The sequence below is a fragment of the Arachis hypogaea genome, chromosome 18 (assembly GCF_003086295.3).
Source record: "Arachis hypogaea cultivar Tifrunner chromosome 18, arahy.Tifrunner.gnm2.J5K5, whole genome shotgun sequence".
Classification (NCBI taxonomy): Eukaryota; Viridiplantae; Streptophyta; class Magnoliopsida; order Fabales; family Fabaceae; genus Arachis; species Arachis hypogaea.
In genome coordinates this window covers 12014459-12031366 of record NC_092053.1, presented here as the reverse complement: position 1 = coordinate 12031366, position 16908 = coordinate 12014459, and the positions used below count along the sequence as shown (strand labels likewise).

At 25.5% G+C, this 16908-nt stretch overlaps 1 long non-coding RNA gene across 1 annotated transcript; it reads left to right on the top strand.

The window, feature by feature from the left end:
- Window positions 1-1208: 1208 nt before the first annotated feature.
- Window positions 1209-4657, top strand: LOC140181549 (uncharacterized). The gene is made up of 6 exons (XR_011876329.1): window positions 1209-1680; window positions 2324-2380; window positions 2790-2914; window positions 3033-3123; window positions 3336-3531; window positions 4388-4657. It is a non-coding gene; the product is annotated as an uncharacterized lncRNA (long non-coding RNA).
- The last annotated feature ends 12251 nt before the right edge of the window (window positions 4658-16908 follow it).

Here is a 16908-nt window from a genome sequence, read left to right as displayed (position 1 = left end):
GAATGGTGATCATCACCTAATGTAGTGGTGCTGTCTGGGTCCAAATCATCTGATCATGAGTTCTTGTCAAAAGACGATGAAGATGCAACAATGGAAGGTCTTGATCTTCATAATCCAATAGAACTGTCTCATGCAAGCCATTCATCAGTTGAGTTGAGCAAAGAAAGTTACGAAACAAATGAATTGCCTAACAACGGATAATGTTATGTAGAATTTTTTCTCTTCTGGTTGGATTTTAATATTGTGGTACATATAGATATGTTTTACTATGATGACTAACATGTTTAAGTATCCTAAACCAGATACACTCCAAATTCTTACTATAAGAAGGCTTTGACACGTTTGGATTTGAGTACAACTAGATTGGCAAGTTGATCCTAAAGAACTCATTCCTTGTTTTAACAAACTTCTGAAATATTGGTTATATATTCCATATTGATTATATAAAAAAAAATCTCCCTAATGCTAACTATGATTCATTCATTGCAGTACTTGTCCTCTAATTTTGCTGCGTATCATAAACCATCTCGACATGGTTCCATATGGCAGATTACTGGTCCACCTTCCAGCATAGACAAGAATGTATTTTTCTTTCCACCTACTTAGGCGTGAAGGAAGAAATTCAGAGTGGAAGTTCGGGGTTGAATTGAAAGAATGCTGTCAACTGTATAAGTTAAAGACAAGGGACAACACTATCTTGAAGCTGGCATCCCTACCGAATCGACACATACAGTTGGTGATTGAAAGATTTTAAACTCTACAAAAACTGGCCTCTTATCGATTACTCTATGGAAACACATGTTTTGGACTATTTCTTGAATTGTATTGGACATATTTTGCTTTGTTATCTATAAGTATGTGACAATCGATGTTTTGAATATGATACATAATAGCAACCTAGAGCTGTATTGGACATATTTTATTTTGTTATCTAAGCATATCTATTATATTTTCACCCACTATGATATAATGCATATCCTACTTTAAATCAAATAAACTTCATTAAATGAGAAAAGCAAATCACAAGGGAGCCACAATAAAGTATTGCATTACTTATGTCTTTTTTTGCTTCTAATGTTTGGATAATTCAGTTGACAAATTATTGTGGGGCATATTAATTAATCCTTTAATCTATATATTATTAGTAATTATTTAATTAATTTGTAAATATCAGTCCATCCAGGTTTATTATCCCAGGCAAGGTGAGATTTTCAACTCACAAGTCCAGAATATGCACAAGGAAATTCCTTTTCTCGTCCCCAATTTTCTTCCAAATATTTCAATGCATTGTAGTGTAGTCAGAAGTACAAAAAGGCACATATATAGTAAGTTTGATCCATACTCAAGCTTAGATGGGAAGGGAAAGCAGTGGTGATATGGAACAGTGGCTGAATAAGATGGCTTCAGAACCATACTACCTATTTCATTTCTTATGTTTTTTCTCCTATTTGGTTGTTCGTAGCTCTGCTGTTCAAGTTTTAACACCTCAGTTCACCTTAAGTCCTCTCTCTCTCTCTCTCTCTCTCTCTCTCTCTCTCTCTCTCTCTCTCTCTCTCTCTCTCTCTCTCTCTCTCTCTCTCTCATTTGCTTCTTTACAAATTGTTTAATTCTTGCATCTCTCACATTTACTTGCAGAAAATATTAACAGTGTTAGTGTTTGCCGTCCTGGTTGCCTTGAAGGTACCTGCTACTGAAATCAAATAGAATTTGTTATCTATTTTCAAAATTATTGCATTGAAAGTATATTGTCAATTTATCATATTACTCAAACATAAATTGAATGCAATGATTCATTCAACATCAATATCCAGAGCTACCTAAAAGTTTACAAAATGAAAGAACTAGAATGATCCAAATGAAATAATTATTGAAGGAAACAAATTGCTTTCATATGAATTCTTCAAAGAAAAACATCAGATTGTGAATTGCAGGATTTAAACATCAACTATCTTGTGCAGTTGTACCAAATAATTTGAAAAGGTGTAAATGACTCCATTAACATCTAAATTTATGCACAAAATACAAACCATTAAAAGGATCATCAAACAAGTACATGATTTGTTGGTACTAAGATTACCGGCTTTTCTAACCCCTGAGAATGTCATAAGTGAAAAAATCCCTTATTTTTATAGGAAAGTAAAAAACTTAATGCTACTATGCACAAGATTACAATCTCACTTTCTATTATCTTTTTAAGTAACTCTCTAAACTGGCTTTAATGTTTTTATTTGAATGGATATGGTACATCAACTGGTGTCTCACATACCACTGGTATGACATTTGACTTGTGCATATTTAAGTATATCTCTTTATCCTATTGCAGGCAGTGAGAGAAGAAACATGGGAAGCATTTATAGCTGATATTTTTTTTCATGCCAAGGTGATAAGGATTGATGCATTTGCAAAAGCTTTTTACCTTTCTTCTTTGATCCAATCATATATTCACTTCCTATTTATTTTATTTTATTTTTTTTAGGGGGTGGAGGATCTATTTGACTTTTAGATAGGTCATGATATAATATTTGTCAATAATTAAGGTGCTTATTGTACTATAGACCATGCATATTGTTTGTTGCACAGTATTTGTGGCTTCATCTTTTCTACCTCTCAGCTTCTATCATTTTCATTTTCCAAATTTGTCTTTTTGCCCTTGCCTTTACATTGGATCGCCGCACAGCTCTTTGGTATATTCTTGTATTTCTCTTTTTTATTTTCACATAATTGAGATTCTTACCTTTATATTTTGCTTATGTTGTATTTCTTTGCTACTTATTCTATCCTTATGTAAGGCGTGTGCTGGTGTTACATGAGTGTTAGTGAAGTGTATGATGCATGGTTTGCTAATGAAAATCGAGTTCGCAAAACAGTTAGCTTGTTGGATAAGCCAATTATTGGGCATGCTGATGCTAGAGAGGTGAGATATGGATTGTTTGGGTTTCACAATTGGTCAATAATTCTGATTGTGTTTTATTTTCTTCGTTTGCTCCAGTTTCATTTATATTTCATTTTGACACGTCTTCTTCTCTGGCTAGCTTACTTGCGGCATCTGTTTTGAAAATCATCCATGTGCTAAGATAGAGATGGCTTCTTGTGGTCATCCTTCCTGTCTCTCGTGTTGGTAGGGTAAGTCTTGTGTGTTGTATCTTGTTATTTGAAATAATCTGGGTATTATGCTGGAAGCTTGCATTTTGGTTTTGGGTTAGTTTCCTATATCCATTTTTTGTAGCTAGAACGTGGGTAAGTTGCTTTTGATCATTTGTTTTATGATTTTTTTTATCTAACCATTTTACTTTAGTATTCCTTAGTTAATTTTTTATTTTCTCTCTATCTTACAGATCTGTTCTATTTGACATGCTAGTATATATCAGCATATCCATCAGTGATGGCCCTGAATGTCTGATGCTGAGATGTCCTGATCCCATATGTAGTGCTGCTGTTGGGTAAGATATGATTAATCGAGTAGCATTCGATGAAGATAAACAGAAGTATTCTCGCTATCTTCTTAGGTCGTATATTGAAGATAATAAGAAGGTATATGCTGGATACAGATTTTTTAGTTGATCATGATAAAAGGAAATTTTTTTTTCTTATTACCTGCAGTTGAAATCTACATGTCTATAGATTGACTTTGTATCATGTCATTATGTTTCATAATTATTTGCATCTTGAATTAACTATTAGTGACAGCTAAAGCTTGTTTGGAAACCATTTAATATGAGAAAATGATTATATTCCCTTTAAAAAAAGAATTCATTTCTATTTAAAACTCAATTCCATAGTTTGGAATAACTTTAATATATTAATATAATGGAATTCAATTCTTTTGTATGGAATGACTTTTATATGAATCAAATGTTCTTCTTTTATAATTTTATTCTTGACAAAGTTATTTTATTAATTGTAAATAGGGATATTTTTTATATTTGACATATCAAGTTACGGATTGATTCAGGACTTTAAAGCAAAAGATAATCTACTTAATATATTAAAACTGGGTTTTTTCTCGATTAATGGAAGTGAGGTGTCGATTCTTCATGAATCATTTTTTCTACCAAAATAAATGCACTATTTTCTTTTCTAAGTTTATTTTATAAAAATATCTTTATTATAATTATACTATAATTAGTATTTAAGTAATAATATATAATTATACTAATTTTAAAAAATATCTTTATTATAATTATATAAAATTAATATTTAATACATTATTAAACTATTTATCAATTATCAATCAAAAATATTTTTAATAATAATAATAATAATAATAATAATAATAATAATAATAATAATAATAAAGGTCGCGCTAGTGTACAGATTAAAGTTTATACACATATACAGATTTTTTTACTTTGTTTCATGTGTTGACACGTGTTGGCTCATGTTGCAGTATGCAACTGGCTCAGAGGAGGTGGTGGAAGCTCATGGAAAGTGCAATGGAGCTGGCTTGGTGTACAGCTCATGGGTTCTAAACGTCACGTGTTCCGTTAGTTGCAGTATGCAGCAGTGTGATGCATATTATCATAAGGAAAAGAGTGGTAGTTGGATATACATCTAGAGCTTGAAAACACATAAATTACTGTTTTAATTTTTAAGTAGTAGTTAAATGTATAATTTTATTCGGTACAAAATTATTGATTAAATATTTATTGCGAAAAGAGTGGCTTATTTTTTTTAATGATCATTTATGTTTATATTTCTTAATGGTTGACTTGCTTCTTTAGGATAAATCAATATTAGAGGTGGTCCATACATTTTGGTTGAAACTTGTAGTTAACAGTACATTGTAAATGATTTTCTTATAAAATAGTGTTACACCATGTTATTTTTTCAACAATTTTCACCCTAAACAATTATTTAAATCACTAAAAAATATAAGAATATTAGATATTATTATTGCGTTAAGTTTTCTCAAACTAAACTTGATTACTAGTTAACCAGATATACAAGTTTAATAATTTTGTTCCTGAATTACACATAAAAAATCCAAGATTTAACCTCAAGATATTATCAAATATAAAAAATTTTAAAAATGTGTTCGATAATCAAAAGAATTCATAAGAATAATAAAACTGTGTTATTCAAAAAATGTTCTAATTAAATATTTATCGTATTAGTTCTAATATTTTATTCTTTAGTTTGTAAAACCTCCTCTGAATTCACAAGAGAATTTTTTTAGTTATTCCCAAAATATTTCGATTTATGATTCTTTTGACTAAAATAATCGACATAGTATTTTAGTGTTGTAAAAATTTAATTCAAATTTTTGGCTTATAACTCAATCAAAAATCATGATACTTTTGTCTTTTTAGATTAAAATCTGGTTAGTTTAGAAAACAAATCCAAGTAATGAACAAACATTTTTATGAAGTTAAAATTTATTTGTTTAATGAGTTTGATTTAGTGTGCAAAAAAGTAATTAACATAAGATTCATAGAACAAATAAACAACCCCACATGATCTAAGAAAATGAAACAAGAATGTGTTGGCCCAAGAAAAGCTCACTTGGTGACCACCATCAAAAATCTATTACTGTTGTAGAATGGAACTGGTCAAATTACTGATTTATTAATTTATTGGTTTAACTGATGGATTACTGATTGAACCGACAGAACCGATCTTACGTAAATAAAAAATATAAAATATTCCAAAACCTAAAATTACATATATATATTTTTAAAATAATTAAATTTCAAAAAATTATAATCAATAAGTTATAATCTTGTTATTATTAAATAAGTATATAAAATTTTAATATTTGTTTACAGTAAAGATTTTTTAATTTTTTTATATTTACGTAAATATTTTTTATTTTAATAACTAATTAATTAGTTTTATTTATTATGTTATTATATACTATATGTATTTATTTAATGGTCAAACTAAGATTAATATTTTATTAGTCATTTTAAATGTAATATTAAAATTAGTTTCATAAGATAATTTGAAATTAATTTATCATAATAATTTTATATATTTGTAATCAAATCTATTAAAATATTGGACTAAATTTTATTGATTACCAAATATGTTTATTATTTTAAAATTAAACTGCTTGTGACTCATAGAAGAGAGAATAATGTTTTGAAATATATTACTTTAAACGAGTAAACAAGTAAAATAGTATCAAAAAATTTACATTGCTAACAAAAAATAACTCTAAAATGTGTTAACAGTAAATAAGTTCTGAAGAACTAGATATACATTAAATATATATTCCAAAAAACCACTTTAGACGTTATATTTTGATGCAATTTTTTATAAGTAATATCGAAAAAATAAGATCTTTTCATTCTAAAAAAATTTATAGTTTTATGTCAAGTGAATTTTTTAAAAATTTTCAATTGTGAATGACTAAATTTTTTTGAAAAGTAAAAAAAAAAATCTAGAGATCAAATTTTACTCTAAATATTTTTGTGCATCTTCTAAATATTTATTCAACACTGACAGAACAATTTAGATTAAATGATATGACATTTGTTAAGTACGAAGGGTGTTTTTGTCACTTTTAATAAATATAATATTTATTCCCTTTTTGTCGCTTTTGGGTTTTCAAGCAATTTATTTCTCTAAATTAGGTGAATTTTTATTCTAATATACACAACATAACAATTATAAGAAAAAATACCACTCCTATTTTCTACGAGATGCTAAAATAACATTTCCCTCCCCTCTATTTATAAAATGTATATTCTCCTCCCTTATAACTTTTAAAAAACCTAATTTTCATCCATTTTAATTTTTTCTTTGTGTTAACTAATGTTAACTTTATCTATTTTCAAGAAAAAATAAATTATTTTTTACAAAAATATCCTTTAACAAAAATTTTATTGTTTTGTCATTAAATTTTGCTTAACAAAATACTCTTTAATAAATTATTTTTTATTAATTAAATTATATTTTTACCAAAATATTTTTTTAAAATTAATAATTAGATTATTTTTTTCTAAGATATCCTTCAATCATTTTTTAATTATTAAATTATAATTTTACCAAAATTTTTGTTAACAATTATTTTTATATTTTACTATTAATTTTTTTATATCAATATATTATTTTAACATTAAATAAAAAAACCTTACTATTGTTAATATGTATAACAATTAATATATATTTACATTGAAAAATAATCTTACTAAGATTTTTATTTAATGTTAAAATAATATATTGATATCGAAAAATTAATAGTAAAATATAAAAAAATTGTTAACAAAAATTTTGATAAAATTATAATTTAATAATTAAAAAATTATTAAAGGATATCTTAGAAAAAAAATTTAATTATTAAATTTTTTTAAAAATATTTTGATAAAATACAATTTAATCAATAAAAAAATTATTAAAAAGTATTTTGGTAAGCAAAATGTAATGATAAAAAATAAAATTTTTGTTAAAGGATATTTTTATAAAAAATAATTTATTTTTCTTCAAAATTGGATAAAGTTAACATTAATTAACACAAAAAATTTAAAACGGATTAAAGAGGAAGTTTTTTAAAAGTTATATAGGAGGGGAATATACATTTTATAAATAGAGGGGAGGAGAATTTTATTTTAGTATCTTACAGGGGAAGGAAATGGTATTTTCTCTAATTATAAACTACGTACTTAGATAATAGAATCTAAAATACTTACTTCAGTACAATAACAAACTTGCTAGATATTTAATATTAAAAAAATACTATATATTTATAATGTTCTTTACTGATAACTGAATTATAATTTGTTGAAAATACCTTATTGCAGGTTGATTGTACTGGTACAAATATTAGTGAAGACATCTATCTTAAATTTTAGCTTCATACTTTGGACTATTTTATATTTTTTATCCATGCAAGACCGATTCTATCAGTTCAACCAGTAACTTATTGATTAAACCAAATAAGTAGTGAAGCAATACCTTTTCCGGTTCGGTTTTTTCAACTATGATTCAACCCGCTCTACTGACCGGTTTATCGGATCACGGTTTAAAACTAACAGACTTCGGAATACAAATTCCGGTTTATAGATTCAGATTCAAGATTCACAGCTCATCCTAATGGTTCAGGGTTCACGTCCAGCATACAGTGTTACGGTGTTATTTCACCAAACGAGATACACAAATCAACTGCGATTTACGATTTTGGATATGATGTTTACAGAATTTGGCTCTCAGGCTCCCCGCCAATGGTTCACCATTTTTGCGGTAAAGAGTTTTCAGGTTGCACATGCGGGGTTCAGCTTGCGGAATTAGTCTTGCCGTGTACTGTCCCCAAAAAGCAAATCAATTGAACTTTATGGTTCAGGATTCGTCTTCTAGGAATTTGTATACATCATTTCGTCTCTCACGGGTATACGAATCGTGTTTCGTGGATTAGGGATACGAGTTCCGTTCTTTCGGTTTTTTCTGTTTGGGGTTCAAGGCTCATGGTCGAAGTTTCTGAGCTTAAGTTTACGGTTGAGTGTTTACGCTCTCCTATTTGCGGTTTAATGTGACAATTTATTTTCACCACAACGAATTAACAACTCGTTTGCGTTAATCATGAATCTCATCTTCATTTTGTCTCGTCCTTACTTCTTCCACTATTTCATAACTACCACTATTTCATCATCTCCACTTAGAATACACTGAAGACCGACTGTTTTCTTATTTTACATTCTACGCGTCAACAATTCTATTTTTACATCGGAGGCGTAGCCACATCCATACTAACCAAGCTCACTTTTTCTTTTCCCCATAACATTGCACATTGAACTAAAGGTTTTGCATTCAGTAATTATACCGCAAACTGGTGATGAGCACCGACAAATTTATAGTGCGGTACAAAAAGTAATACATGAAAATATTAAATTAATTTTTGTTCTTAAACTCTAAACTCCCAATTCTACTGTCGATTTCATTCACACTAATTCCCAAAATTCAAACCCTACACTCTAAATTCTAAAATCTAAAGTATACCTTAAAAAAAAATTTTCATTACAATTTTTTGACAAAATTGACTATGTCATACATCTATTTTTAATATAACAGTGCCTAACCACATATTAAATATTGTTTAAATCACATTTATTATATTAAATTAATAATCTTTATATATATATATATATATATATATATTTTTTTTTTCTCTATTTGGGTCATAAACCCTTCAATTATATGTTCTTCATAGAACATCATTTGATCATTTTTTTTGTCTCCGGACCCATTCATTGCAAAGATTTGCATTGGTCCACTTATGCATATGAAGTTTGTCCAAAAAAAATTTTAAAACCAAACGGAGCCTTCCCCTACTCCTAGGGGTGTCCGCGGATCGGATCGGATCGGATATGACCAAAATTTCGATCCGATCCGCACTAAAATCATCGGATCGGATCGGATCCAATATCCGCAGTTTTTAAGGTTGGATCCGATCCGATCCGATCCGCACATTCAGATCGGATATCGGATATATCCGCAAAATACAAAAATATTTTTAAAAGCTTATTTTTATTAAAAAAATATCAATAAAATTTATTTTTTCTATTCTTTTAAATATGTTTACTCTTAAAATAATATTAAACATACTTTTCTTGAATAATAAATTAAAATAATTTAACATATATGATAATTATTAGTTAAAATAAAACATAAAAAGAATATTTTACTTATTTATTTCTTTATTTTTGCGGATACGCGGATATGCGGATACCAACACAAAATTCGCAATCCGATCCGATTAATGTGTGGATCCGATCCGATCCGATCCGAAAGCCTTGCGGATCGGATCCATATCCGCAATTTTCGGATCGGATTCGGATAAACACCGCGAATATGCGGATCGGATCCGATCCATGGACACCCCTACCTACTCCAGCGTAGAAAGCTCGGCTATGTGGTGGACACAAATCTTTCTCCACACAATGCCACGCTGCACCCACTTGCATGGCTCATGGACATGTGTTGCCGTTGCCTTCTTCCCGTCCAAAATCTGTAAATTTTTAAAGAGTGGAGATCTGTACAGTATAATTTTTCTAATAATAATAATAATAATAATAATAATAATAATAATAATAATATGATATGGTAATTATATGATAATAGCACCAGTTATTAATGACCAATTTATATTTTTCTAAATAAATTTATTTTAAGAAAATATTTTTATTATAATTATATTATAATTAATATTTAATGAATAATGCATAATTATACTAATTTAAGAAAATATCTTTATTATAATTAAATAAAATCATTATTTAATATATTATTAAACTAATTATCACTCGAAAATATTTTTAATCATTTTTATTATATTGATTTTAATTATATTGATACAATTTTAATTCTTATTCATTATCCAATGATTTTATTAATGGCAAGTTGTTACCTTAATGGTGATCCATTTATGTTGATAATAATAATAATAATAATAATAATAATAATAATAATAATAATAATAATAATAATAATAATATGGTATGATAATGATATGAAGTTGGTCTCAGTTACTCTATTCATGATAAAAAATAATTATTCTAATCATGATATGATATGATAAAATCATATAATTTTAACAAAATAAATATATGATGTATAACTAACGTAAATAATAAAAAATTATCTTAATAATAACTAATTTACATATTTATTTTTTTTTAATAAAGCTTATATATTGAGTTTTTTGTAGTACATGAGCCTAGATCTGAGAGTCAACTCATTTTCTTTAAATTTATTATTCTTCTTTTATTACTTCATAGAATGTATTCTTCGTTTTTCATCGAAGTTGGTCCTTTTAAAGTACAATTTATAATTTTGTATAGTATTTTTATATACTCATTTTATTATATTATTCTTTTGATAATTTAATGATTGTTCTTACTCCAACTTACTCTTTTCGTCTAATGTTCTTGTGCGATTGTCTTTTGCTGTAATCGTTTACAATGCATCACATCCATGAAATACCTCATCGAGTTATATTCACTGATTCGGATTCTAACTATATGGATGTAAGCGTCCAAAGAAGAAGCAGTAAACTCTATTTTATCGAATGATGGTTGGATTTACTCACATATTATGACCAACCTAATAGAATGTGGGTAAAATTAGTTTTCTTTGAGGAGCTCAATTTTTTATTGAGAAATTGTTTCCACGAAGCTTTGTAGGCCAAGTTCAAGTTCCATCCCCTCCATGCTTTCTACGTCTGTCCGAAGATCTTCGAAGTGGAGCACATAATGAGATTGAATTCCCTCAATTTAAGTTCAGTTTTGCTAAATTCATGTCAAACTCGGATATGCAATTTCAACGATTGGTAATATATTTAAATTTTCTTATTTTAAGTTTTTCGTTATTAAAATAATTTTATAACATATTATGATTTTTTCAGAAATTATCAATCTTCTTTTGCATCAATGGAATGCCATTGAGGGGAATAAAGGTCAGTTTAATTTCTCGGTGTGGCAATTCTATACCTTGCCATATTGCATGGATAGCGGATGATGAAGCTTATGTAACAAGAGGATTGTCTGAATTTGCACGAATTCTAAATGTCCAAACTTATGATGTTTCAGTTGGTTGTCGTTACGAGAATGACTCTAATCTATACGTGTCTAAGGACTAGAATAGATTATATATTATTTAAGTAATTTAGTTCTAATATTGGTATTTGATTAAATTCATTTTACATTAATTCAAATTTAAATTGTTGTCTCAATTTATATATTACGACTATTTTTATTGGATATGTTATTTTTAAATATTTTAATATAAGATTTCTTTTTTTGATATTTAAGTTTATTTTTTTCTTGGATATATGTATCACCTTTTTTCTCTTTTTGTATTTTAGATTAGTAAGCAATTCTTAATAAAAGTGTACTTAAAACAAAAAAAAAATTAAAATATCACTATTTAAAGAAAAAAGAAATGTACGTGAAAGAAAATAAAATGAAAAATTAAAATTGCTCTATTAAAAAAATTGTATACAGTTTGCGTATGAATATGGCTGGGATTGGAGGTTATATATAGATATCAAACATAAAAGCTTATTGAACGCATTGTGGAATATATATATATATATATATATATATATATATATATATATATAACTACCCATTCCTCACTTATTCACATACTCATGTATTTACTTTTGATCATTATACATATGCATTGATTTGTCTATATATATATATATAACAAAAAATATTTAATATATGTGATTTAAATATTTTTATGTATAATTAATATATATGTACGTATAAATAAAAAAATATTTACGTATACATAAATAAAAAAACTACTGTAACTTATGAAAATTACACATAATTTTTTTTCAAATGAATTTATTCTAATTATATTACAATTAGCTCATGAATAATGTATAATTATATTATTTTAAGAAAATATTTTTATTATAATTGTATCAAATTAATATTCAATGCATTATTAAACTAATTATCAATCATTAATATTTTTATTCATTCTAATTATATTAATTAATATAGTTCTAATTCTCATTTATGTGCAATAATTTTATTAGTAGATAGTTGTATCTACAAAAATTAATTCTATCCACAATTTTATTAGTAAATAGTTATATTCACAATAATTCATGCTATAATTCTCATCCATCCTAATAATGGTTGTTAATTATATGGTTCTTTATCTTCTGCTTTAATTAGTGGATAATAATAATAATAATAATAATAATAATAATAATAATAATAATAATAATAATAATAATAATAATAATTATTATTATTATTATTATTATTATTATTATTATTATTATTATTATTATTATTATTATTATTATTATTATATGGATACAAGATTAATTAGTTAACCAATTGAATTTTAATTATTATGTTTTATTTTCTACTCATATTTTTATTCATTAGTTATTTTATTTTTTATATTTATAGTAAATATTGAATGTAAAAAAGAAAAAAATAATATTGATTATTATCTATTTTATTTATTTAAATTTATAATTAAATTTGATATAATTGTAATAAGTATCTATAATTAATAGTAACATAATACTATAACTTTAAGTTGTATAATATAATAAAAAATAATGTAGCAATTTATATTTGCTTTCTATATAGCCAGTGGCGGAACTTGAAACAAAATTTTGGGGGGGCCAGATAGAAAATAATTGTCAAAATATTTTTGATATGGACCCCATTTAAAATAAGTTCGTCTAATCTCATCTCTCTGGTTTGGGTGATACTGCCAAATTTAAAGTCGTTTTTCAAGATTTCGTTCCAAAAAGTTAAGGTTAAAGTCATCACATGTAACTTTTTGAACTTTTGAAAGTTATATCTCACTTTCTTCGTGATTCGTTAAAGTAGAAGAACTATCTACATGTGTTAATTTTGTAAAAGTTATATGTTCTCCTTCTTAAATATTAGCATTCCTCTTAAAAAATGTATCAATTCTTTGATTTTTTATTATTATTTTATATAAAAATTTGAATATATATCCTGTAAAATATGTAAAGAAGAAGTTAGAAGGACAAATATTAAAATTTATAATATTTATTGAATTTTTTATCAATTTGTACAAATACAATAATATTAATACTTATTGAATATTCTATTATTTTTTATCATATAAAAAATTAAATTAAATAAATAGTAAAATATAAAGTAATATTAAATTAAATAAATAAAAAATATCTAATTTTTTATATTTGAACTTAAAGATAGAGAAAGTGTTGTTTATTGAACTTGTTAGATACTTTAAGTTATAGTAAAGTATTTAAGTCAATTGAACTATTTTTTATCTTCTAAAAAAGTACTACTAAGTTTTTTATAAAAAGTTTGGGGGCCATGGCCTCCGCTTGTCTGAACTAAGCTCCACCACTGTATATAGCAATAATATTATATATATTTATATATTTCTTTTTTTAGCGCTTTCCTAAAAATATTGGCACATAATTAATGTAGATATATAACATATATACTGAGTAATTATCTCCATTGAATTAATCATAAAGGTTAATAAAAGATAATAACATAATTCTACTTAATTGTAGCAAGTATCTCTATTAAAAATTAAAATTGCTCTATTAAAAAAAATTTGTATACAGTTTGCGTATGAATGGGGTTGAGATTGGAGACTATATATCAATATCAAACATAAAAGCTTATTGCACGCACTGTGGAATAATATATATATATAATATGTGATTTAAATATTTTTATGTATAATTAATATATATGTATGTATAAATAAAAAAATATTTAGAATTATTTAACAAAATTAATACATACTTATACATAAATAAAGAAATTACTGTAATTTATGAAGATTACACATAAAAAAAATTTTCAAATGAATTTATTTTAATTATATTACAATTAGCTCATGAATAATGTATAATTATATTATTTTACGAAAATATCTTTATTTTAATTATATCAAATCAATATTCAATATTAAACTAATTATCCACCATCGATATTTTTATTCATTCTAATTATATTAATTGATATAATTCTAATTCTCATTTATGTGCAATAATTTTATTAGTAGATAGTTGTATCCACAATAATTCATGCTATAATTCTCACTCATTCTAATAATGGTTCGTTAATTATATAGTTCTTTATCTTCTACTTTAATTAGTTGATAATAATAATAATAATAATAATAATAATAATAATAATAATAATAATAATAATAATATTATTATTATTATTATTATTATTATTATATAGACACAAGATTAATAGTTAACAAATTGAATTTTAATTATTATATTTTATTTTTTACTCATATTTTTATTCATTGGTTATTTTATTTTTTATATTTACAGTAAATATTGAATATAAAAAATAATAATATTGATTGTTATCTATTTTATTTATTTAGAGTCATAATTAAATTTGATATAATTGTAACAAGTATCTGTAATTAATAATAGGTTTAATTACTCTATTAGTCCCTATAGTTTTGCGAAATTTTCAATTAGGTCCCTATACTTTTTTTTCTTTTAATTTGGTCCCTGCACCAAATTTTTTTTTTCAATTAGGTCCCTCTTGACAGTAATTGGTTTAATTGTATAGGGACCCAACTAAAAAGAAAATAGTACAAGGACCCAAATAAAAGAAAAAAAGTATAGGAACCCAATTAAAAAAAATTTGGTACAAGGACTCAATTAAAAGAAAAAAAGTATAGAGACCTAATTAAAAATTTCGCAAAACTATACTATAGAGGCCAACAGAGTAATTAAACCTTAATAATAACATGATACTATAACTTTAAGTTGTATAATATAATAAAAAAGAACATAGCAATTTATATCTGTTTCCTATAGAGCAATAATATTATATATATTTATATATCTCTTCTTTTAGTTCTTTCCTAAAAATATTGGCACATAATTAATGTAGATAACATATATACTGATCAAGTATCTCCATTGAATTAATCATAAAGGTTAATAAAAGATAATGGCATAATTTTTACCTAATTGTAGCAAGCATCTCCATTAAAAATATTGGCTAATTATTACCGTGTATAATGAGTGTGTGTGTATATATATATATATATAAGGAATAATAGTGAATTGTAACAATTATTTATCATCTAAAAAATTCGTACCTCAGACATAGTTTTTTTTCTGTTTATTATTTTTCATACCTAATGGCCTACGATTCTATCAACAGTATTACCTATGGTAGATTATGTAATGAAAAAGTTTGGAAAATAAAGGCAAGAGTAACGAGTAAAGATGGTCTGCGAATGCTGTTGCAAGATCACGGACACTTGGAAGATAACTGCACGATGAATGTGGTATACAGAAAAGTTTTTGAGAGCTTATAATGAAAAGGTAATAACAAAATCTCTTAATTAAATTTATGAATTTATTAAAATTTATTACTATCAATTTAAAAAATTGACAAATTCTAGGTGCTAATGGGTAATGCATTCTTATTGTACATTTATAACTTGAGAATATTAGAATTATTATAAAAATCTGTATTATTTTATTCTCCTGATAACAATTTTATAATTACGTTAATCATATAATTTTGTATACTAACATTGATATAGTATTGTTTCAGGTATATATTTTGCAGGCATCAAAGGATAGTGTTGAGTTATTATTTAGTGGGTTTAAATTATTTATTGTTTATTGGAGAACTTTCTGCATTAGAATTTTCTAATAATTTGTTGTTCATTTTCAGCTGATTTTGATATATTCTTACACATATAACAATTTGTTGGTGGATTTAGGTATTACTAGATTATTTATGGTCACATTCAGTATATGTGTCTGATTTATTGAAAAAGTTAGATTACTAAAACCGATTAATAACTATTTTAGAGTTAATACAATTAACACTAAATTAAGAAAAAATAAATAATGTATAACTCATTACTTTTTTATTAGTCAAATTGTTATAATTCAAATTAATTTTAACAAAACAACTTAAAATTATAATTTCAATTTCACGTGTATGATACGGATAATTATACTTATTTTATTTATAATAGTGAAGAACAAAACTATAAAGTCTGTATCATAAAAAAAAAAATTATTAATTTTTTTCATTAACATCACAATCTAAATCAATCTAAATCGTAATTTATTTCTAAATCACTCTTTTCATATTCTTTGATTCTAGAACTTTGCCCTTTTTTTCTACTCAAATGTTAATAAAAATTCATTTTTCAACCTTTAATTTTTAGAACTTGCTCTTTTTTCCTACTCAAATGTTAATAAAAACTCATCCTCAAAGTGACATAACTTCACAACTTTTCCAAATTTCATCTTTTTTTCCTTCGACTCCAACGTTCTTCTTGTTTCTTATTGTTTGGTAGCTTCATCACTATAATAGCTAAGTTCTTTTCCCAATCTTTTCTCACAAAATTCTTTTAAATCATCTGAAAAATGTAATATATAGATTACATAACTAAATTATTCATATATGACACATGCTGTAC